Raw genomic sequence first — 26,147 nt, forward strand, 5'->3', positions numbered from 1 at the left:
AGATGAACTGAATTTCTCTGTGTTGTTATTTCGCTATATATCTCTGATTCCTATACATTTCTGATTTATTAAATGCTGTGAGTGCCTTTTTTTCCTCGATGTCACTTGAGGTCTCTATTGGCCAAGAGACTTCTGCTTACAGAAGGGACTTTTCTTGATAATTTGCCTTCTAATGTAATGTTATTACTTCACAGCAGGGTTAGAAGGATGTTTGGTTTAGCATAACTATTTTTGAGTCCTGCTTGCCTTCACATTTTTGCCAGATTGCCTTTTTTTGTAACTTTTTAGGAATGTTGCTAAGTAGAATATGTGATAGACCCTGGTCTGCAGCTGGCTACAGCAGCCTCATGGAAGGGAGATATGTTGGCCGCTGAGTATGTGCCTTTATGTTTCCCAGAGACTCAGGCTTATCTGGGGTCATCTATCAGCAGCAGGCTAAATGAGCAACTGCTGCCAGTTTAACACCTGTGGCAATTTAGGTAAGCAGGGGGGAAGGAGATAGAGGATGGACAAGGGCTGTGGAAAGGATGACTCCCAAGAAGAGAGGGCTACGGGTACCTGAGGAAGATACTGGGGAGAAGTGTCTGGTGGAAATGGCCCAGGGAGGCAGTTTGCTGTACCAGGAAGGCCCAGGGAGGGAAGCCCCTCCAGCTGAATCTGTCTAGGGTCCCTGGGCTGGAACCTGGTACATGTGGGAGGGGTCCAGGTTCCCCCCAAATCACCTCACACCCCAGGGCATCCATAGAGGGCAGGAGGAGACTGGGCACTCCTAATGACGGCATTTTGTACTAGCCAGTGATGACAATGGCTCAGTGATGCTGTGGTCCAAGCCCCTGCAAGAGTAGCAGGCAGAGCAGGGGACACAAAAGGCCTCTGAGGCTACACTTTAAACCACACCATAGTGCAGGACACGACAAGGGCAAGCCTGGGGCTTTGTCACATAGGATATCAACGTAATTTAAATCTTCTAGACATTTGCCATCTTCCCATGCTATATTAGTTTGTGGGTTGCAAATACACATCTTTGTTATTTAGTGTATGGCACTGCCATACAACAGCAAAGAGAAAAGACAGCCCTGTTTCATACCAGTGTCCATGTTAATGATATTTATGACACAGTCTTCAGAGTTACTTTTGAAGCAACTATAAATGTGCTTAAGTGAAATAGTGAAACAGATACTGTGAAACCAGTAGACCAGGTTCTTTAATTATTGTGTGTCACAAACATAACAGACACTCTTTCTAAGATATTATTTAAAAAAGTAGTGCTGCTACCTTTTTGGCAATTTGCATAATATTCCCAATAATGCTGTGCATTGCAATTTTGCTTGCAAAACATTGTCTGTCTTAATCATTTCAGACAGCAGCTCCTTAGTTGTAAATTCAGTTACAGAGGAAGGAGGGACAGCAGCAGCCATTTCACCAAAACATCCATGTGGAAGGACTAAAACCATGACTGCCAATTTAAACCTAAATTGCTAGACACTATTATGATACACTACAAGATATAAGCATATTATCTGCCATTCACACTCAAGTAATGCAGAGAAATCTTGCAACTCACAAATGACACTCAGATGCTTATTATATAAAGATGAAGCTATAAAAATGCAGGGAGGCTAAAATCCAAGATTTCATTAAAAAAAAAAAACCCAAAACGAAAAAACAATTATGGCTAGGTCAGCCGGACGATTCAGTCCATCTTTAGAAGTCATCCTTTAAGGTATTCCATGATCTCTCATACCTTCCAGATGGCCTGTGATATTGCTACTGTGTTCTTGCCTCAGCTGCAGGTCTTAAAAGACAGACTTATAATAAAAAGTCACTTAAGAGTAAGATCTAATGAAAACATCTGCCGGTGGTTCCACCTAAACTAAGAGGTAACTGTTGAAGTTGTAAGAGTGAAGACAGCACATGACTGCTCTTGTGTTATGGAAGCTTATGTCTGTAAGCTGAGCTTTGACTGACATTATTTCCTCTCTGCACCCCAATCTATTTTCTGCCTCACTAAGCTTATAAAACTCTGCATAAATTCTCCCTCTCAGCCTGTTCTGTAATCCTGTGAACACATTGTCTTCCTGTTAGTTCCTTCAGCCAGCAAGCACCAGCTGTTGGCTCCTGGAAACAATTTTATTTATGTAAAAAAAGAAAAGACGATCAGAAAGCTGTGAAAACTGCAAAATATTGTGGCTGTGCAAAAGTGGTTGAGTGAGAGTGTTCAATTTAGGTAAAAAAATATTATTAAGGCTTCCATCAATCAATGTACAACCCAGCTCTGGTTAAATCTGTTTACTGATGAAAGATAAAACTCTGAATGCGCTCATTCTGTAAACTAATCCACTTTTGATTGTTCTGTTTATGCACTGAAGAGAGGTCATGCTGAGAACTGAAATAACTGGGGATGAACACAAATTAATAATCTTGACATAGTCAACCATATTGTATCAACAATTTCCCCCTTATTTTAATAGGAAGCAAACCCCAACTGAAAAGCAATGAGAAGTCCTGTGGTACTTTACAGACTGCTAGATTTTTCTAGATCATAAGCTTTTGTGGGCAAAGACCCACTTTATGAGATTGGGTCTTTGCCCACAAAAACTTATGCTCCAAAAATCTGCTAGTTTATAAGGCGGAAACTATTTTTAAAGATTTCAGCAGGAGTTGGTTAACATGAACATATATTCTACAAAGGGATATAAAATATCTAGTTACTTGCATTATAGATAATCACATGGGGGAAAATCTCAAGACAGTAATCAGTCTATACAATGCCTTGGCCTTCCAGAGATATTTTCAGGGACAGAATGCTTCCCCTTAGACTGATCTCTAACTATTACCACAATGCTGAGGTTATTTAGCTGTTACCACTGAAGACAGATAGGATCCGTATCCCACCTAACCTTGTTACATCATCACTTGCCTATCCCTGCTAGCATGCAGAGCAGTCACATGGCAAAACTCTGTGCCAGAGAAGGTGTCATGTACTCACTCTTAAGCCCACTTAATTCCTGCCTCCACATGTATAGTGGAACTGTACCATATTTATTGTCAATGGCCCCTCTATAATTGCAGCAACAAGGGAAGGATGTAACCTTTAGGGAACACTGCAGATTCCCACATGACTTTAGTGTACACTAGAGAGGAAAGAATGTGCTCTGGACCTTCTTCATTGCAATGCAGCATAGAGGAAGTAAACAGAATGCTGGTCTTAGTGCTCACTGAGCATGTGAGTGGCTGCTTAATGTATTCAGCCGTGCTTTGCATTACAAAACAGACATGATAGGTAAATGAGAGACTGGAGCTTGGCACTGAGGAGAGACTATGTTCTATCCTTTTTCAGGCATAGTAAGGGCTACCTGTGCCCACATCCTGTTCACTGCTTCTACCTGCAGAATGCCTCAAACCTCTTCGACGTGACCAGTGTAGCTACAAAACCCTTCCATCCCCACAAGTGCTTATTGCGCTTATTTTGACACTAATGAAGTGTAACATCCACTTTTGCTTGTGGGTGTTACTAGAAACATATCAGATGGAAAATGTCCACAGAGGTTGGAAGAGGAGAAATGCAGTTTGCACACAAAGTAGCATTGCAATCATTGTGTCAATGCTTAGCAAGGAGCATCTGACAGCAGCTCTGAAATGCCAGCTCCATTCATGTGTTTTCTTCATTGATTTTGGTGGATTATGACTTCCTGTTTGGAGATTTTATTACAGCTGTGTCTGCACAGAGCTGTTTTTCAGAACACCATGCAACAACATTTTAGATGAGAAATCCAATGAGGTGAAGTGGTTCAGGTAAGTCTGAGCAGCAATAATTTCCTATTCTATTTGGAGGTTAAGGGAAAATGGCTGGTAGTTTCCCTCCAGATCATAACATCCCCAGGATAAGTGCTGGCCTCTTTTTCTTATTCCCAGAAATAATGTTCCCCAGGAGAACTACTGCTGAGAAAGAGGACCTAACAATGTAGTAGTTGGCAGGTGTTACGAGCGTATTCGTAGAAAATGGAGAAATGTGAAATAGTTATATCAACTTTGACACACCTCTTGTATCCCAGTAAGCGTGCTTTAAAATTAGCTCTGAGGCTCTCACTGTGTTCTGTCTCTTTGGCTGTACACTAGTATGCACTGTGCTGCATAAACACATAATACAATGAGCTAGCAAGAGTTATCAGAGCTAAAAGTTACAGCAATAAAAAGTGCCACAAATAAATGGAAATATAATTGCAATAAATAACAGTGTTATTACTAAGAACCATGCAGTTATTATTTGCTATGAGATTGTATCAAGGAGCTCACTGGATACTTATCTGGAATGGTTTTCTATGCACAGTGAATTTAATATCAGTGAAGAATGCTGGTTTGACCGTGGTAGAGAGTAAGTACCCTTCTCTATTCCTCTCCAAGACAGTTAACGTAGCGATAACAACAATGAAAGCATCTCCACGCTTTTGGGCTCTAGCAAGGACATGGAGCAACCACATCTGGAGAGCCTAGTCTCCACATTCTTTCATTTTTTGGCCTTTGACATTGGCTCCAAGAACTCTAAAAGCAAGGTCCAGTACTATTGGCAACAAGCTAAATTAGAAGAACTTTGCAATGTGTTACTGCAAAAGTAGCTGTCAAACCCACGTCTGGCCTGCCTTCAAGAGTTTAGCACCCGCTTACTTCTTTTTCCTTTGAAACTCATTTTGTCTTTAACCTTTCCCCCACATACATTCCCCCAAAAGTAAAATGGCTGTTGGTCATGTATAGCACAAAGATGACTATTTAAAAAATTCTTTCAAAACAATATTAGAAGGGCTGTCAGTCCCCTGAGTGTCCACCAGTGCCTGGAGAGAAAGCCCCAGTGAGCTTCCTCTCAAATAGTGTGTCACAGTGTGAGATACTGCAGGTGTGAAAGGCAAATTTCTTCAGCTGCTGTTGACAGGTAAGGCTCAGATCTCCCTCTCCCTGCCTGTTGATGGCAAAACTGCATGGGGACATCTGCCTTCTCTGCTTGGGTGATCCTGCAGGAAGTCCCTCAGGGAAGGGAGAGAGCCACAAGCAGAGTCCATCCTGCTACCCTTTTCCTTTCCAACCTGCTTCCAGCTTGCTTCTGGTGATTATGGGAAAAATCCCCTTGTACAGGAAGAGAAAGGAGATGTGCTGTGGGTAATTAGGGCCATTCCAAATTAATTCCAATAAAACCTTCATAATTCACTCTTCTGTTTTCTTTTTCTAAGATTGCTCCCTTCCCATCATTGAAGTGATATCCAAATCACACACAAATTTATTTCAAGGTTTCCAATGTATCAGGTACCTTTGATCCCCCATTTCATTCCTGTGAATTCTGTTAACAACACAAATTGTTCACGCCAGATCATACAGTCATAATTTGTAAAGCAATTTCCTAATATTATACCAGAAACTTTCTTTTCACCTCATTTTTATAACTTTGTTTAATCCTGCAATAATTGCTCTCCCACTCTCTCTCGCTGACTGGTGCATGATTTTTTAAAAATGTAGTACAATATTTAGATGTAAATTTTTAAAATAAAAGCCAGTAGAAACTTGATTTAGTTTAATTTTCTGTAAATAATATGAGGAATATGCCCCAACCCAGTGTCTCTGTTATAACCTGCAAAAAGTGTGAAACAGAGAGGCTAAAGTAGGACTCTCCCTCCTCATCTGGAGGCTTTTTGCTATGCAGATGACAGCTTGGTTTTCAAACGTCATCTGTATGTGTTAGGACTGCAGAAATCTGTACAAAACACTTAGAATTAAGTTGCACCAACAAACCTGACATACATCTCCCAATTACAACTAAAAATGATTGTTACATTTTGGTACCCGCACTGCTGCACACTTACATTTCAGACGGAATTACATGCTCATCATGGCCCACCTCAATGGGCTGGTTAGATCAACTTTGTATAGTAGACCTACACTGATAAACATACTGAAGAATTTATGTGCTTTGTGACTCTCGATCACTAATGACAAGAACAAATAATGGTAGATGGGCATACATGAAGCTTTATCCAAAACCTACTGATGTGACTGGAAAGATTCCTACTGATGTTAGTGAGCTTTGAATAATTTGTGTCTGAGAAGGTACTGTTGAAAAAATTCATTGTACTCATGTCCTGATTGTGCTCTCCTGCTGAGCATGTACAGGTGGGAGTTCTATATGCAACAGAGACACATGCTTTGAAGATCTAGCTTCCATTGGTGTGCATCTCTCATTAATTATATTGTTACAATTTTAGTTTGTCATTAATTTCTACCCCCTCTTTTAGTGTTAAGGACTACCACCCTGCTGTTTCTTTAATTGATTGTGAGTCAAAAGCCCTTCATTTTTCTATTAACTGAATACACTGCTAGGAAGAACAATTTAGGGCTTTTTTAAAAACTAATCTTGCATTAAAATTACCTCTGCATTAAAATTAAGGTTAAAAGAACACCACATTCTGCAAACACTATGAGGAGTTTAAAAATGGTATCAATTGCCCACATTTCTCCTCCCTCTAAGTACCAGGGAGTGCTTCAGAGTCACCACATTCCTACAATTATTCTTGCATTATTCTTGCATTATTAATCATCAGGTCCCTTTACCAACATTGTGTTTCTCTCTAGCACTGACTAAGGAGGAGCACTGATGGGCTTTGAATGGGATGTTGAGTGAGGGATACTCTGACACAATGAAATGAGGACAACACGAAGTCTTGTGGCACCTTATAGACTAACAGATATTTTGGAGCATAAGCTTTCATGGGCAAAGACCCGCTCTATCAGATGCTTGAGCAGGGGGTAGGGTACTTATCAAAAGAGGAAAAAACAAGTTAGATCAGACGGGGGATGTGAGCCTTTGTCAGAGTCTAATGGAGAGACATTAATGCCCGGGGCAGAGAAGCTGTTTTTGTAAGCTGCAAGGCACTCCCAGTCACTGTTTAATCCATGGTTAATGGAGTCAGATTTGTACTATTGATACTGGGCCATTTCCACCTTGCTAAATAGACCTTGTCAGCTCTGGCCCTCCCTTTTACTGGGACCCCACTCTTTAAATACCCCTCTGAAACCACCCCCTGCTCACTCATGCATCTGATGAAGTGGGTCTTTGCCCACAAAAGCTTATGCTCCAAAATATCTGTTAGTCTATAAGGTGCCACAAGACTTCTTGCTGTTCTTGAAGCTACAAACTAACACGGCTACCTCTCTGATACTTGTCACAATGAAATGAGGGATACTCTGACACAATATCTCCCCCCTAGACAGAGAAAATCAGTGCTTTCATATACAAGCTGATCTATCCTTCATTCTCTTGATCCACAGTGGCATACAGTGCTGCCTAGTATAATCCACTACTTTATATATAGATATTTTCACTAAAATACCCGAATGCTTTTTAACAATGTTTGCAAAGCCCTCTCCTTACAAAAGCTGAAGCTGAAGATGAGCAAACAAGCTGTTGCAGCTAGCCTAAAGTAAAAGCCTCCAGCCTTACCAGAAACCATTATGGAAACATATTCAAAATGAATTAGGTACATTATGTACAAGTGGAATGGTTGCACCAGGCACAAAAACATGTCACACCCTGGTGCTTTTACAATGTCAGCAGAAAGTTTTCACGTCACTGGGGAAAGGGACTGCCTTGCATGTGAACTATTGGACAAGAAGAACTTGCAAATAGAAGTGCATAGATTTTATAACTCCAATTTACTTGCTATCACTAGATTCATTAAACAGTTACACAATTTAGAAATGTTTTGTTTATACTATATGACTTGTAAGTTGACAGTTCTCCTTTGATCACTTTTCAAAAGCCATTACTCTCCATGATTACCATAAATGCCATCAAAACATATGCCTCTGCATAGTGAAAGGGGCATTCAAAGAAGCAAAATGTCTCGGTCTGGGTCACACGTGAAGCAACATTTTCTAATGGCATCTGGGGTTACAAGAGCTCTAAGATCAAATTCTAATTAATGCATCCTCCTTGTAACAAAAAAAAAAATGACAGTGTTTTTATGTTAAATTGTCAGAGCACAACTCTCCTTCCCTTAACTCCTGCCCAACCACAGGATTTTACACATAATTTATCAGGTAATTAAAACTCAGATCAACAGTCACATAACAATTATGTTATAAGAAGAATATGCTACAAACAAAGATTTAACTCCCCAACATGGCAGTCAATCTGTAGCTGGACTCCCTGCACTATCCTGATGACAAAATATTTTTTCTTGAAACTATTCTTCTGGGGGGTATCAATTGTGCATGGAGTGAAAAAGTAAATAGTAATCTAATACAGTAAACCCTCAAAATACACGGCTTCAGATTATGTGTAATTCACTTCAGTGTGAGTTAAACACAATTTGAAGCTGCTCTGCTGCTGTCAGAAGAGCCTTTTCTCCTTGCCTTTCCCCAGCCATGCAGCTGTCAGCAGGTGGCAAGGCAGGCTAACAGCCCCTTCTCCATCTTCTGACAGCCATGCGGCTGAGGGAAGGCAGGAAGAAGCAGCAGGGAGACTGACCAGCCATGGTGGGCTACTCAGTTTCCCAGGTCCCACAAGTGGCGGGGAGCTGGGAACCAAGTAGCTGCCTGGGTCTCAACTCCCCTCTGCTTGCAGAGCCAGGAAACTGACCAGGGCAGCATCCCTGGTCAGTTTCCTGTCTTCAAGGAGTAGAGGGAAGCCAGGCTGCCCCTGCTTCCGGGCTCCCCTATACTGGGTGGAGCCAGGAAACTGACCAAAGCTGCTCCCCTGGTCAGTTTTCCAGCTCTGCAAGGGGAGAGGAGCCATGAGCCAGGGTGCTCATGGCTGGTCAGTTTCCCAGGTTCCACAAGCAGCGGGGAGATGGGAACCAGGCTGCCTCCTGCTTCCTGGCTCCCCAGAATTCTGGGAGCCAGGAAACTGACCACCCCTGGTGGGCTGGTTAGTTTCCCATCTTTTGCAAGTCCAGGGGAGCCAGGAACTAGGCTGCAGCCTGGTTCCCATCTCCCCCTGCCCTCAACTTGACAATTTATGTGAAAATTTGAGATACATGGGGGTTGTAGAACTGCAACCACCGCACAACTCGAGCATTTACTGCACCATACAGTAAACTCTCAAGTTATGCAGTGGTTGCATTCCTGCAACTCCCACATAACTCAAATTTTCACACAAGTCATCGGAGTCAGAGAGAGAAGACGGGAACGAACACAGGACACTAGTAACCAGCAGCTATTGCTGCCTGATATCTGTTTCATAGCAGTTTATAAAGTAAATTCAGGATAAGTCCCATTCTCTGCAGTGTCCACATCTCAAAAATAAAAAGAAACAAAATGACACCCATTATCTTTGTCGACTATCTTGCAGAGTGAAAAAGATTGTGTGCACCAAGGAAACTTTCTTGCTGTGACAGATCTTTCCTTTCCAAGCACATTGCCTGCACAAGAGGGGTTGGGAAGTTTGTAGTATGCCTGTTCTTTGGATAGGCTGAGGACTTTGATATCCAAAGTACTCAACCTGACACCTCTTCAGATGACTATGATCAATTGCAGAAAAACATATGCTGCACACTCTCGCAAATCAGGGACATCATACCCTTGACCACAGTTAATTTTATTTCTTGCACAATATCTACCCTGAGGGTACCTCATAGATGCTCCTTGCCTGACTGACAACTGCTTTTTGCAGATTCAGCCTGGGGTAGTTCATCTGTCCAGAGGATGCTGTAAGTAGATATAATCTTCATGCTTATAAAGGTCAGCTCGATAGTGAAATTATCTATGTGAAGAAGACCCCAAGGAGGGTTGATAAATCCAGGTTAGAGTCAAGATCATAAATTATTTTAGAGCTAGTCTGCCCTATCGTGTGAAATTGATGTGGCTGCACTGATGTTGCAGGTCTGGTGAAGATGCTCTGCTCTGCTATCGAACATTCTCCTGTTGGCATAATGACTCCACTTGAACAAGAGGTGGAGCTATGCTGGTTGGTGAGCATCTCCCATTCACATGGCACAGTGTGGACAAGTTTCCTACAGCCCTATAAAGATTGTTTACAGCCACCAGTCCTGACTTTCAGTGTTCTGTGCTGTTACTTAGCTCTGCATTACCCCTAAATGTCTTCTAAGAGTCCAATAAGCAGTGGAAGTGCTGGTAATATGCTAGACAATATTGACCTTCTGCGGTCCAGCAAATTCTCCTGTCAGGTCCCAAGGGTGCTGGATGAGAGGGGTTCAACATGTACTATCAAAAATAGTTCTTATTACTGTTACTTCAGTGGGATTGGAACATTACATGTGTTCTTATTTTCCTTTTTTTAAAAAAATATTTCTTGCATGCATGTTTCTGGGATATACTTTTATATTATAAGCAAGAGATTTATTGAAAAAACATTTTCCAGACTAACCATCTAGTGGTAAAGTCCTTGAGGAACCAGTGATATTTTTCACATCAACACAGCTTGGGATATCAGTTGAGCTGAATAGCTTTCAGCATGTTATTTATTCACAAGGAAATCTTGACTTAAATTAGCCAGGTTCTGCCTGGCTTTAGTTGATTAGTCAGATTTATACAAGAATTGGAAAAGCAATTTTTGCAATTCAGAGATGCTAACCTGCCAAAGATGAAATCAAGATGATTCTTTTAAAGCTCATCTTATATCAAGGAGTCTTGTGTGAATAAAAGGGGCAGCATGCTGTTTATTTTATTTCCATTTTTCCACAAAGGCATAGTAACACACAGTAGTGATTAGTGACATATTCCATTTCCTCTTATGTTTTCACCCCATGTTTTATTGTTCTCTATATTAACTGTTTTCTTAAAAAAAAAGACCTCCCATAATCCTGTCCCCATTACTAAATCTTAAATTTCAAAGATTTCATACTGAACCCTTTGCTTACTTCATTAAAACTGTGTCCAAATTCAGAAAGGACCAAGAAACAAGTTGAAAATATGATTTTGTCCCATTACATCTGAATTAAATAATAGAAGAAACACACTATATCACCTCTGTGCCTCTTCCTCTGAAATAAATTTTTCTAATCTTGGTTTTAATTGATGCTTTAAGGACTCTGTGGTACAGGATCTAAAGGTAGGTGATTAGCTGATTCAAATTAAGCCCAATCTTCATACATATGAAAAAGGCAGCAACCCTCTCTATCCTTCCCCAATCTCCCCAACCAAAGTAATTCTTAGACTTAACAAATGTGTGTGTAGACTCAGTGGTTTGAACATATGCCTGCTAAGCCCAGGGTTGTGAGCTCAATCCTTGAGGAGGCCATTTAGGGATTGGGGCAAATAGATATCAGGGATGATGCTTGGTCCTGCCAAGAGGGCAGGGGACTGGACTAGATGACCTCTGGAGGTCCCTTCCAGTTCTAGGAGATGTGTATCTACAATTATATATTTTAAAAGTCAGTGAGAGCATTATCAGCACTCCACCGAATTCAGTGAAATAGGATGCCACCTTCTAAATAAATAACCTTATAGAAATATGTTTCTAATCGGTGGCACTGATACTAGAGGACTCAGATTACACAGTTAAGGAGATATTACATGTGAGGAGTGAGATGGAATTCACTCCAATACTCATAGCCTTGCAGCTGACTAGGTGAAGAGCATGTGTGAAGAGAGGCTCCCTTTCCAAATTCAAGTTTCATTTGTTGACTCCATGAGGAGACTGGATACAGGACTATTCAGAGCAATTGTCTGAGCTGATCTTCTGCGTTTCAAAGGTAAGTGAAGCTTATAAAATAGGCAAATAAGTATGCATAAATTTATAGAGAGAATTACCAGCAGACATTAACCAAGAATAGAAAGTGTTAAACAAAAATTAATCTATCACATATCTAGTAGCATAATAATAGTAGCATTATATTAGTTATACAACTGCATAGAGGCACATGATGATTTACATTGAAAAGTTTCTGATCTGGGAAATTATGTCATATAATTTCATAGTAGGGCTCAGCTCTGGCCACAGTTGACTCTAATCAACATCAATAGTAAGCTTCCAACTCCCATTGGCTTTAATGAAATGTGAAGTAGGCCAATGCTGTGTGCTTTTGAAGAACCCAGCATAGGTGTAGAATATCATAGCAATTCATGATGAAACACAAAGAGATGGAAAAATGATGCTGAATTACATACTTCATCAGTTCCTCCCAGATGTTCTGGTTTTTAAATGTTGGGGGCATATGTTTGCAATGGAAGACTAACCAGAAGGAAGTCTTCTAGAGAAAGAGTGAGATTTCCTTGCATGTAGGATGAGAGAGCTACTCCAGGCATAAAGTAACAACGTCAGAAGGAGGAAAGAAAAAAAGGAGACATGAGATGACAGAGATCAGTGCATGAACGGGGGAGCAGCAGGAAACCAGATATGTATTGGCAAGGGAAGAGCTTGCTAAGAGCTCTTTGGGTGTCAGAAATCCATGCAGAGTGGTAAAGATCAGCATCTAAAATATCATTGGTGCAATAACAACAATGTCAAATAGGACTTCTTCAGACTAGAGATTCTCATTAACAATGACAAATGCACTGAGTGTAAACTAATCACCCATCTGAACCTTGATGCAAAATGTGCATCGGATCCAAACCATATACTTTTAGCAGTTGCCTCTCTAGTGGGTATAGTGAAGGGGCTTCCCAGAAAGCCTGTTTATGACAGACACATTCCATAGAAGTCTTGCTATCTATTTTAGGCCACAAGATTGATGTGAGGGGTGGGCCACAGCAGGGATAACGTTGATGCAGTCAGGCTTGGTTATATTAACGGAGTACTTCTTACACAGATATGATGCACCAAATCATGCCTGTGATTCACTCATCATGAAGTCTAATTAAACCCATGTAAACATTTAATCTTTTGGAGCTATTCTTAGGAACCAAGCAAACAGAGGTGCCTTTAAATATATGTTTCGGTTTGCTGGGCAAATAACTGGTTTATTAGTAAGTTGAAATCTCAGCTCAGGCTCATCTATGGAACTGCAAACCATCCCCTCCATTATGAACAAATCTGTATAGTACCATAACTATGATCCTCAAGTCTCGAGAAGAGTAGTACTTGCAATTGTTATAGTGCTTTGCCTTATAGGCATTATTTCCCCCACATTTTCTTCAAGGCAGGTAAAAGTATTAATATCCTTTATACAAAGGAAACAAGGGCATAAGATAGCCTTTTATCAAAGGGGCAATTTTATGGGGAGGTGGCAATGCAGCTAAATATTTTATTCCATTAATCATTTTAAATATTTTTTACAAACACAGCTCTGGAAGGAAGTTGCTGCTTCATTCAAAAGAATGGCAACATGCAGCATAAATGATTTCTAAGTTTCATGGAGTCATGGCCCTTGGTTTCAAAATGACGGCTTGTTGTTATCTCGCAGCAAGCGAAGATTTGTTTGTAAATATATTAGATACCTCAATTCTTTCCATGTTTGGAAGAATAAATGTTCCCATTAGCACTTACACTTCTGTGCAAGCCAAGGACATTTTAAAAATGCTGTAACTCAATGAGGTCATCATCATTTTTGACATTTAGCCTCAGCATTTTTCTCCATAACTGCCTATTTGTCTGCCTCTAAATGCAGGCACATATGGCCTTTTCTCCTCTACAAAAAGGTTTACTAACATCATTTCAAAACTTTATGTAAGTTGGGTCAGTTAGACCTTCCTACCATACCTTTAAATACTCTCATTCCCACTAAATGCTACCACTCAGGGCAAAGTTTCTACAGCAAGCTTCCTAGTTGCTAGATCCATCCAAAAAGCTCCTTGTTGTCCAGAGGATGTTATGTGTTTTTAAGGCCACTGGGATCTTCATGGACCAGCTTTTTCCATCCTTCTAAGAGCAAATACAAACATAGGCAAAACTGGGCCTCTAACTACTATAAAACAGAACAGGAGGCATTTTCAAAGTGGCACTTATGAAGATCAATGAATAGAAAGTACTGTGATTAAAATGTTCTTCATACCCTTTGACCAGCAACCAAATTATACAAACAAGCAAGCATGAACCTTCCCTGACTACTTGGCCATTGACCTTAATCATGAATAAGAAACAGTTCTGATACCATGGGCCAAGCATCAGTCCTCCATGCAAAGTCCAGGTAATCAAGCCCTATGAATTTTGCCTACATCAAATCTGACGCAGATCTGAACTACAGTTGCACAGCACAGCTCGTTCAAACAATTGCTGAAGTAACAGCCATAGCCCAACTTTCCAACTCCAGTGGAGCCACGTAACTGATGAGTAGATTATATTTCTCTGCCATCTTCTCCACAACTGAATAGTGTTTTCTACAGGCCTCCAGAGGCACCATGAAGCTAAATTCTGCAGAGGGCATGGAGCCCCTTACATGACTTTACCCCCACCACCCTTGTGTACTTGTTAGGAATGAAGCATCAACAGCCAATTATTAGCAAGAAGTCCAAGGAATTTCCAGAGACAGTACACTGCATATACAGTATAGTGGTTTTACATTGTGATTTGCCAGGGTTTTTTTAAAAGTTTTAAGGAAAACACCTGAGAACACACTGAACCCCAGAGATGAAACACTGCTGCTTAATCATTAAATGGATGGCATCCCATGAACATTTAACCACTAGACAAATGCCAAGCACATTAACAACACAGGCTATTATTTTATTTGTGATACTTTCATAGTTGGCATTGGCAGAAGCAGTACGATTATAGCCTGCTTAACAGATGACTTCTGAGATGTTGTTTCCCATGAATGTGGGTGAAATAATGGAATTGGATAATATCATTTAGAATAGTTTGAGAGGCCTCACTAACTTACATGTTTCAAAACCCACCATAATTCTGCCAGATCAGCATTGTAAACTTTGCCTTTTGCATATAGTTATTAATATGGTGGCTATGGTTTTCCTCATATTATGTTTGCTGTGTACAGAGCAAGACCCTCAATAAAAGCCTTTTGAGTATGGGACATACTCCACCTTTGCTGTTCCAGAACCCTACTTTTAGCTGCCTGGTATAATACAAAGTCCAACTTTTTTCCCAGGCAATTTGGGGAAGAAATGGATGGAGATGGATGACAGCAGATAAATCAAGGCCTTACGACTTGAATGCTAACTCATTACCACTGGACAGAAGTTGCTTAAATTACAATTTGATATTGTGAATATCATGTGGGAGACAGGTACTTAGATTAGAACAATCAGCTTTGAACAGCTTGAAGTCTAGTTTAGATCCAAAACAAAGAAAGACCAGTTGTCCAGATGAGGTTTTGGGCAAAAATTGTGGAACTTTCAGAAGAGCTGGTCTTGTGAGATTTCACTCATTTGTTCCAAACTCTTCCAGAAACATTTTCCAAGACTTCAACACCATCAGCCCTTTAGTTTGATGCCTGCTCTGAACCACATCTGGATCTGAATCTGCTTCCTTGTTCCTCTCTATAGTGAGTAGTTATAATACATATTTTACAAATGGGACAGCTTATTATTGGATGCTGCACCTGCAATGACCCATAGTAAAACGAAAAGCACTTATTCACCTGCTTAGTCACCATGCTGCAATTTCATCTTTTATTAATTTATATACTGATTATCACTATAACAGCTATTATCATCACGATTAAAAACTATTTTAAACAGAAAAATTGCATACAGTGAGCCAACTAGTGGTGTGACACAAACTGTTCCTGTTATGATTGGCAACGATATGCTTTAATTAACCATATGCTAATTCAAAATACCCCAGATTATTGAATTTTATTGATGTTCTGTTTGCTAAACAAAAATGCACAAGCAACCAAAAAAAATCCAGTAAGCAAAAATGAATGGGTCTCTTATCATCTGCAGCTTGCCAAATGATGCTCCAGCAGATGCTACTGGGAACAAATTCCAAAGGTAGGCCATGGATTGAGAAAGTTCTTTTCTTCACTGGATAGGTATGGAAAAGGTATGGGAAAAGAGGTGATGAGGTCTCAAATTATTCAAGATCAATTTGCACCCAGAGGAGAATGGGACAGCAGGGCAGAGGTTTGAGCCTCGCTGTTAACTGCTTCTAGGGATTTACCATTATTAGAAAAATACACTGAGGGTGGTACTTTCACAATTCTAAGGCTATGTCTACACTGGCCCAAAACTTCAAAATGGCCATGCAAGCGTCCATTTTGAAGTTTACTAATGAAGCGCTGAAATACATATTCAGTGCCTCATTAGAATGCCGGCAGCCGCGGTACTTCAAAATTGACATGGCGCACTGCCGCATGGCTCGTCCAGACAGGGGTCCTTTTCGAAAGGACCCCAGCAACTTCAAAATACCCTTATTCCTAACAGCAGATAGGAATAAGGGGATTTTGAGGTTGCCGGGGTCCTTTCGAAAAGGAGCCCCGCCTGGGTGAGTCACGTCAATTTCGAAGTGCCGCGGCTTCCGGCATTCTAATGAGGCACGGAATATATATTTCAGCACTTCAGTAGTAAACTTCGAAATGGCTATTTGCATGGCCATTTCGAAATTTTGGGCTAGTGTAGACATAGCCTAAGTGATTAAAGCCCATTAACTTCAAAATCATGGTCATAATCTTCATCATGATGATCATCATAAATATGTGAGATGAGCATCATGTCAGATGGGTGTGTATAAACCCTTATTGGGTTACATCAGTGACTAACATCATCATCACCAACAACCACCATGGGCTCTGTGCCCACTGGAGTTTGATGCCTTTCTCACTATTTCCTTCCATCTCTCCCTGTCCAGTGTGGAGTAGCTTAGTTTCTGTAGACTTGCTCCGCACCAATTTAGTATATCATCTACCCATTCTCTGTGGGGTCTGCCTCTCCTATTTGAATCATCCATTATGTCGAATACCAGGGTCTTGATTTTTCATTTGTTATTCATTCCGCAAATATGCCTGAATAGCTGTAATGTGGATTGTATAACCTTCTGCAGTAGGTTCTCTTTTGGCTGTTTCTTCCTATGTAATTCCTCACTGGTGACGTTCTGCATGCATCCTATTCTCAGGATCTTTCTATATCAACTCTTGTCAAATGCCAACATTCTTCTCTTTGAATCGTTTTTTATCACCCTTGTCTCACATCCATACAACATGCTGAATACACATTTTCAAGATACTCAGCTTCGTTTCTAAGCTAATCACTTTGCTTTCCCAGATCTTAACCATCACCTTGAAACTTGCTCTTGTTTTTGCTATTTGTGTCGCTATTTCCTTCTTACAGTCTAGATCATGCGTTATGTTGCTCCCCAGATACATGAACTTCTCCACATTCTCTAGTTCAATCCCATCTACACTGACCTTCCTTGCTGTTTCCTTATCTCCAAATACCATTGATTTTGTTTCATCAATGTTTATTATCAGTCCGTACCACTTCCCTTCCTCATTTAGCATCTGCACTGTTTTTGCTAGGTTCTCCTCATCTTCCTCAGTGATAACTATATCATCCACAAACGTCAAGTGGTTAATTCTTTTCCCGTGCACAGATATTCCTTCTACCTCTTCCTTGATCTTATCCATCTCTCTCTCTCTAAAGGCATTATGAAGATACTCAGCGATATCGGAGCTCCTTGTCTAGCACCTCTATTTGTTCTAAACCAACTTCTCAATACTCTGCATGTTCTCACCACTGCCTCTGCCTTGTCATTGATATTCTTCAACAACTGTATCAGTCTGCTATCCACTCTGTATGACTCCAACATCACTCAAGTCACTTTCTGATATATGCTGTCAAATGCCTTCTGAAAATTGATGAAGCAAGTGTAGATGTACTTGTTCTTTCATCAAGCTTTCTCCACTATCAATCATAGTACCAATATCTGCTGTATTTCTTCAACCATGCTTGCTCGCCTGCTAGATGTTCTTCTACCTGCAATTTTAGTCTGTCTGTTAGTATCATCAGTACCTTGCCTAGATGTCTCATTGGGGTAATCATTCTGTAGTTTTTTGCACTCCAGTACGTTTTCTTTCCTGTGTATTGTCCCTAGCATGGATATTGCCCATTCCTAACGTGCCTTCCCTTCTTTAATGCTATATTCTATAGTCCATGTATTCCTGAATCATACTTTCTCTGCCATATTTAATAATCTCTCTAGTGACCTTATTTCCAGGGCTTTTGTTGTTCTTTAGTTATTTAACTGCTCTTTCTACTGCCTCCTTCAAAACACCAGTCTTGCTCTCAAAGATGAGCAGAGATAGCTCTTTCAGTTCTTTGATCAGTTTCTCTGAGGCACTCAGGTCCAACTGTACTTTGTATTGATTGGTGCAGCATCTCATTCATGACTGCACAATTTGCTCCTTGTTCATGAGCACCCCATCATTCTTATCTTTGATCACCATCTGTTTTGGCTGCCACTTCCTGTTAACACTCCTAATCATCTTATACACCTCCCTGATCTTATATTTGCTGTAATACCTCTCTATATCTTCACACTGCTCCTCTAACCATTTCACCTAATGCTTTCTGGCCACTTTCCTCACCTCATTGAATTTCAACATATATTGCTGTTCCACCCTTTTGGAAACATCCCTTCTGATCTTCAACATTCTCTTCTCTTGGACCAATGTCAGTGTCTCCTCTGTGATTGACTTATGGAACTTCTCTTCTTCTGGAACAGTCTGCTGAATTGCCTCTTCTATCACCATGGCTATCCCTTCAACTCTCTTATCTAGGCCTTTCTCTGTGGCCACATTCCTAACCTTCTCTTCAAGCTCTGCTCTATACACATTCCCTTTCTTCCTCGCCTAGCCCTGCCATGTCCCTTCTTTTCTTAAACTGTGTCTTACACTTTCTCTTGAGTTTCATCTTGAGGTTTGTGATTACTAGACTGTGGTCTGAATCTTTATTTGCACCTTGGAAAGTTTGGCACTGCTGTACTGATGTTACCCATCTTCCTCTCATCAAAATCATATCTATCATGTTCTTGGACGTCCCATCAGTCCATCGCCATCTCCACTTCCTACAGTCCTTTTGTTGGAATCTCATGTTGCAGATCACCATCTCGTGCTCCGTAGCAAGGTCTAGTAGTTTTTCACCTTGCTCGTTTCTTTCTCCATATCCAAAGCTTCCCATGACTCTCTCCCAACCTTCGTTATCTGTTCCAAACTTCATGATCCAATCTCTTCTCATGATCAGCACATCTCTTGCCAGTATCTCCTCCAGCATCTTTGTCAATTCTCTATAAAATAGCTCAATCTCTTCCTCCATACTGCCTGACGTGGGTGCATACACCTGAATGACGGAGATGTTGAATCATTTTCCTTCAAATGTCACTACCATCATTCTTGCATTCATAGGTTTGTATCCTAAAATGCTCCTCTAGCTCTTTTGATAAGAAGGAATCGGACTCCTGCCTCATGCTTCGTTTCATTCCTTGACTAAATGACTTCACAACTGCACATCTCTCCCAATGCCATCCAATGCGTCTCTGCCAGTCCAAATCTATTGCATCGGCATCACTTCATCTCCTTCTGAAGCAACTCTAATTTTCCATTCGCCCACAGTGTTTGGCTATTCCACTTTCAAATAATAGTATATGTATTAGTTGTAATTTTCTTTTGGTACCCAACTTTTTGAACCAACCCTGATTGTTCTATTGATGTCACGGACCTTGTGAAGTTGGGCGACATCTGAGCCAGCATCTTTTATTCTTTAGTTGTACTGGCATTAGATTTCATTCATATTGTCGTTTCACGGTCATTGTATCATCACTCATCTGACCAACCCTCCTTCTCTGTCCAGGATTAGGACCGACATGAAACCCCTAGAGGCTTCATGGGGGAGTTATTAGTAACTACAGAGATTGATATTATACAAATATTATTTGCTGGCCATGAGCATACGCACCACCTTTTAGATCATGGCTGACACCTTGCAGTCTGCTGTGGAGTTGATATCACCTCTGTCAGTACAGGTTTTAATCTAAAGATATCATATCCATTTCATATGTGCTCAATTGCAGTTTGAAAAGAAGAACAATGAAAATCCACCAGAAAAAAATGTTCAGAAAATCAATCAACAAAGATAACATATTTCTTATGTTCACCACCACCTCCTAGCACAGGTCATTTTTGGTCAGTATTTAATTAGTAAATGTTAACGTGCACTAGCAAATAATATGGTTTAGAATAAAGTTCCGATGAAACCACATTAGCACGTGACTGGTTTCATTCTTATTGGAACTTGTCAGACGTACTTAAACTGCTGTCTATAGCATGATTCAAACCCGAGCTGCCTTTGTCATAGTCAAGGACGATACCATATCTCCACAGGTTCACAGCATTGGTTGTGGGAAAGGAGTATATGTAGATCAGTTGGATTGATTTTAATAAATATAGTCAACCCCGACTGGGGTGTGCTTACAGTTCACTCACTTGTCAACATAGCACACATGGCCAACAGTTATTGGTCCAATTATCTGGGAAAGCGATCAATCCAACTGATCTACATAATATGGTCTCCTTATTTTACCATAATCATACAGCCTGTTCTTTTACATTAGTGTGCTCATTGTATAAATATTTAAAAGTCATGGGTTCCACACAGTTGCAGAGCATTTATTTCAGATTTCTTGTCTCACCCCTTATCAAGCAAATAGACTGCACGCACCATGTGATTCAGTCTAATGACAATGGCAAAAATACAAAGTACATTTTACCCTGAGCTCTCTTAGGCTATGTATACACAAAGTTATTTTGAGATAATAGCATATATTTTGAAATAATTTTGCCAGCATCTACACAGTGCAACTGCTATTTCACCATTTTGATTAAAATTCGAAATAATGGATGCATTATTTTGAAATTGGTACACTTCATTGCAGGAGGAATGGCACCTATTTTAAAATAGAAATTTCAAAATAGTTACTGTTAAGACAGGGAATAGCACTTATTTCAAAATAAGCCATCGTAGCTATTTTGAAATGGGTGCTATGTGTATAGACAACTTATTTCAAAATAGCAAAGTGCCATTCTGAAATGCATTTTGTGTTTAGTGTGTTATTTCAAAATATGCTATTCTGGAATAGCTCTTCCAGAATAGTTTATTTCAAAATAAGGGAGCTGTGCAGATATAGCCTTAGGCCGTTTCCACACATGCCACTTTCAGAGAAAGTGGCATGCTCACAAACAGCTCAAAATATGCTAATGAGGCATGGATGTAAATTCCCCATGCCTCATTAGCATAAGGTCACATGATTTGGGGTCCAGAAGAAGCTCTTTCGGACTCCAAAACAGCGTGTAGAAGGACAGCCCCTGGGGGATCTTTCAGAAGGAAGTCCTCCTTCCGGAGGCCCCTTCTTCTTGAAAATTTTATAGAATTGTTTGAGCTTGCAAAGTCCACGGAGTTCTAGGATCTGTAGCAGATTAAAAAGTGGCTTTTCATTATGGGAAATATGGATACTCTGTCAGACTATATTTGGTATGGACAACAATAACACTTTGTAAAAAACAGTAAGCTTAGGGCAAAAAAAGAAAAAAATATCAACAGAAACATTTTCACAATTCGCAGTAAATTCCAGTGGAAACAGCTTCTTCTAAACAAACAAACAGTCCCCTGCATTGTTTGAAATGCTGATATTCAGAGTAAGAAAACAGACTGTATTAATTTTCATTTTCAGATAAATTAAATAAATGCAAATATAAGCAGAATCCATGGGTAATGACAGGTAATTTAGTTTTTTAAAAAATAAGTCACTATAATTAATGCATTACAAAATGCATTTGCTCACAGGAAATAATCCTTATGTTATCTGTGTCTATAACGTTAGTTCTACAACTGCTCTGGTATTTACATACCAGCACTAATCTATTACATTCACCCACTTCTCCAAGGTAATATTTCAGTCTCTAAGTATTGTAGCGAAAAAGCCTGCTCACAACACACAATTGAGAATTTAAAGCAAAAGAACACAGTGTTTAACCTGGTGATGTTTCATATTCATTGCAGTACATGTTAGTCAATTCACCTGCTGATTTTTATGTCAAGAGGTTTATAAATGCAATCCTTTATTCTGCTCCTTCTCCCTATATTTTGACTGATTTGTGCATTATTATTAGATGGCAGATTGTGGTATGCTACAGTCTTTTAAATGATTAATATTCATCGATTGCTTGTTAAATTCACCACCTCTATTACATACACTTGACCTAGGAAGTGACTGAAACATATCAGCTACATAAAGTAGGGGCCTTATTTATTAACAATTATTTATCTCATTTCTGCCTGATTCATTCATATCTTGCCTACAAACACAAGAGAAAACAGTTCATGAATTCCAGTAATTTCAAATTAATTTCTTGTTAAGCTCAAGTGGCCACTCTCTTCAGTGTGAAATAATTTGTACATTGAACAAAGGGTGATGAAGAGAATGGGGAAAAATGGGTGTCCTTGTTAAAATGTGGAAACAGATTATCAAAAGAATCTAATGGAGCTACGCACTAAATTCCATCTGAAACTCAAAAGGGGGTTGATTGCCTTAAATCCAAAATACTCCTTGGAAAGTCCCTGCTTTTTCCCCCAAAACAGAAGGAACTAAGAGTTTATACAGAATACACGGAGAGAAAGAAATATGGTGCATAATATTGTTAGCATGTGTTAATCATACTTTATACAAATACAGAGGAAACATTATATTGGATGTTTTCTATTGATCACTGAATGTAAAATATGACTTTTCTAATGCCACTAGATAGTGCAGCTCATGATCTGTTCTCTTGAGATGTATGAGTTAATTTAATTTCTCTTGTAAGACTTTTTGATTGAAATGCAGAGTAACCAGTTAATATCTTCTGTTCAGATGATTGAAACCCTATATGCACAGATCTGAACTGTGTGGAGGTATAATTTCAATTATCCTATATATCCATTTACAACCTCTTCCCAGAGCTACTCTGTTAAGTAACATTTCCCACATAACAATCACATAGTACTTTTTATAGCTGTGTGCCAGAAGATACATCTTAAAGATTAAGCCTCACAATATTGCCACACGTTGCTATATCCATACACTACTGGGTAAACTGAGGCACAGAAAGACTGAGACTTAAGAAAAGTTAAAACCAAACGTGGCTATGAAGTTAGTAACAGAACCCAGAATTCCTGGCTCCTAGTAGCTACAAGACCATAATCCCTTAGGGTTTTTTTTGTTTTTGTTTTTTTTAAAGATGGAGGTTATTCTAGCAACTAGCACTCTCATTAGTTCAACACTTGAAAAATCTGATTATGGTGGGTGAGTTGCAATCTTTGCACTGCTGCTCTAATATTAACCGATACAGTTTTTTTAAAAGGCTATGTATGAAATCTGTATGATTGCAAAATTAACCAGTGCCAGGGTCCATAAACATCTGTGGTGTAGAATATTAAAGAGGCAGCATTAGTATAGCACTAATGTAAGCCTACTGCTTGAAAACCTGGCCCCAGTGAAGTCAATGGCAAGACTCTCACTGACTTCATGGGGACCAGGATTTCATCCACTGTCTGTTGTAAACTAAGGCTCCTTTGAACACACATTTTCCCAATATGACATTTTCTTTTAATTAATTTATATTTTCTTTTACCCTTATTTTGTTCTGCTGTTCTTCATACAAAATACCACCTAAGTTTGAGGGAATAGGCAACTTTGGGAACGGGGAATGGGATACAGAACCCTTCACCTCTTGGTCAGCAACAGAAAATGTTACCATCTCAAAGCTATTTAAATGAAATACAGTCTGATTTCAGACCAATACCCTGAAGATAACTGACCATCTTCTGAAGACCAGTTATTACTAATCTGTACTGCTGATGGTCTGAGCAAAGAACCCAGAGGGTGTATGTGCAGACAAAATTTCACTGCCACATTTTCATTATGGGTCCCTAAAGAGCCAACAAACCACTTTAAAACAATTTAATAAGCACCAAAATTCTCATCCTGTTGTAAGCATCTGAAGTTAGCCCTTCAGCAAAGAAATTAAATTTCTATGCAAGTATTATTATTTTAAAAGTTAGGCCTTAAAAATTTTTAATGAGCTTTGATTTGCTGACTTCTCAAACTAATCATAATTCTGCTGTCTAATTTCAATTAACATTATTAAACAATTAATCTTTCCATGTACTAGGGCTAAAAGGCTTACATTGTAGCTAAAATCCACTAAAGTTGTTCTTCAGTAGCCAGTGGTGATTTGATCTTATCCGTAAATAAGAAATGTCCTCAGTTGCTGGATTAAGGTATTCATTTAAATCAGACCTGTTTCATTGTTGAAAGATAATACTCATGGGGGGAAAAAAAGTTCTCAAAATTTAGTTGTGAGGATTGAGGGTTATAGGAGGTTAGTTAGACATCTTATCCTACGTGAATTGAACTTTTAAGCCTGATTGAATTGAAATGATAATGTTAACTCAATAGACTTACAGGCTAGTAGTTTTGCTTTTAAACACACCAGTTTCATTTCTCCAGTTGTTATGTTTTCAGGGGTAAAAAATACACAAATCCGGAAAACAGCAAAGATGCAACTGAAGCTGTGTACAGTGTAATGGAAGGAAGGATTGCTTTTTTATGGCCCCTGGTTTCTCTGAATAGAATTAACCAGACACCAGTTATCACCTCATTGAAAGGATAAGTCACTGTGACATCTACACTTGAGATCCAACTCCTTGTTTTTGTAGCCTGAATTAATTAGATTTGGAGGCAGCAACATTAAAGAGAAGAGAAAGCAATGCAAAATAATCAATAAATAAAAACCCATCCTGTGGAAAATAAAATGCTACTTTTCTCTTATACTGGACTGATTTTTGGAGTACCCACTTGGATGGATCTTCATCAGGAGATCATAACCAGTGATAACACCCCCATATCCATGACCTACCTGAGAATTAAGTGGGTCACCTGGCCTAAGAAGCTAGTATCTAATTACCCTGGGGACCTGAGGTCAGACAGTCTTCCCTTATTAAGCTACTTGTACCATATTTAAAACAGTCCATGGTGTTGAGATGAAATCTACTTATTTATATTCAAGAGCTTTTTAGGAAAGCAGTTAAAAAGTAGCTGTGAAAATGAGGCTATAAAACAGTATTATTTCTAGGGACAAATACAATTCAGCCGACATTCAGCAAATGTTTTTAAATCTGGCAAACAGTCTACTCAGAGGGGGATCTCTTTTTACTTGAGTATGTCTCCCCAGGTGGTGAGTAAAGAGGGATGCTTGGCTTGCTACCATAGTTCCAAACGACAGATAAGTACGCCCACCAGCCTACTTGGACACAGCAGTGGGTTTGACCATCTGCTCCCAAATCTGACTACAACCCTGCAGTTCTTATATTTTGGCATTGAAGTGAATAAGAAAAAAGTGGTTCTCAGAAGTATGGGATTCAGACAGGTGCCTTGGAAATCTACCTTGGGTAAGCATGTGTTGTACTAGTGATGCACATTCTTGTCCACGGTACTATGAGTAACATAATTTGTGTTGCAGTGGAAGAAAGGAAGGCTTCCTCTTACGGTTTTCTATAAGAATGATAGCTCTATCAGTGTACTTTAGGCCAAGAGGAATGGCATGCCATATATAGCACAGGAAAAGGGGTAAAGTGTCATTCTGCAATGAGTGTAGTCCTCAAAACTTATTCCCCCAAAGCATTCATCATCATGGACATAAATGTATCTCTATGCATCAGTTCAGATCTTCTACAAAAGCTGTGACATTTGGGTGTCACTCTTTTCTCCTCTGCTCGTACAATGGAGGGTTAAGCCCAGCCATGTTCCCACCCCTTCTTTCTTTCCATTAAATCAGAAAATACTTTACATGAGACTGAAAAAGTGGGTGGTGTGCAAACTACTATGGACAATCATTTAAAATTGCTACCGTTCCTAATATAAGCAATCATTTTTTTGTCTTTTCACAATTTCCCACGTAAAATGACCACTCTTAGACAATCAGTCTAAGGGGGTATTAAAATGAACTGCACAAGGAGAACATCACTGCATATAAAAGAAAACCACAATTAGAGCTTGAAGCAGGACTCTAGCCTATTTCAAAAATGGATACAGCATAAAGACATGCTATAGAAGGGGTCTCAGATGTTATGTGTTGAACTCCCAGACTGCTGAACATCTGTCTGGTTGTAATGATCATGTACATACAGTGTGATCCATTTAGAGAGGCTTTCACATAAGTTGGACTGACCTTTGGTCTTCTCATCACATATCCTCCCTGCCTCCTCACTCCCCTTGT

This window comes from Carettochelys insculpta, chromosome 5, assembly GCF_033958435.1.
Source record: "Carettochelys insculpta isolate YL-2023 chromosome 5, ASM3395843v1, whole genome shotgun sequence".
Taxonomy (NCBI): domain Eukaryota; kingdom Metazoa; phylum Chordata; order Testudines; family Carettochelyidae; genus Carettochelys; species Carettochelys insculpta.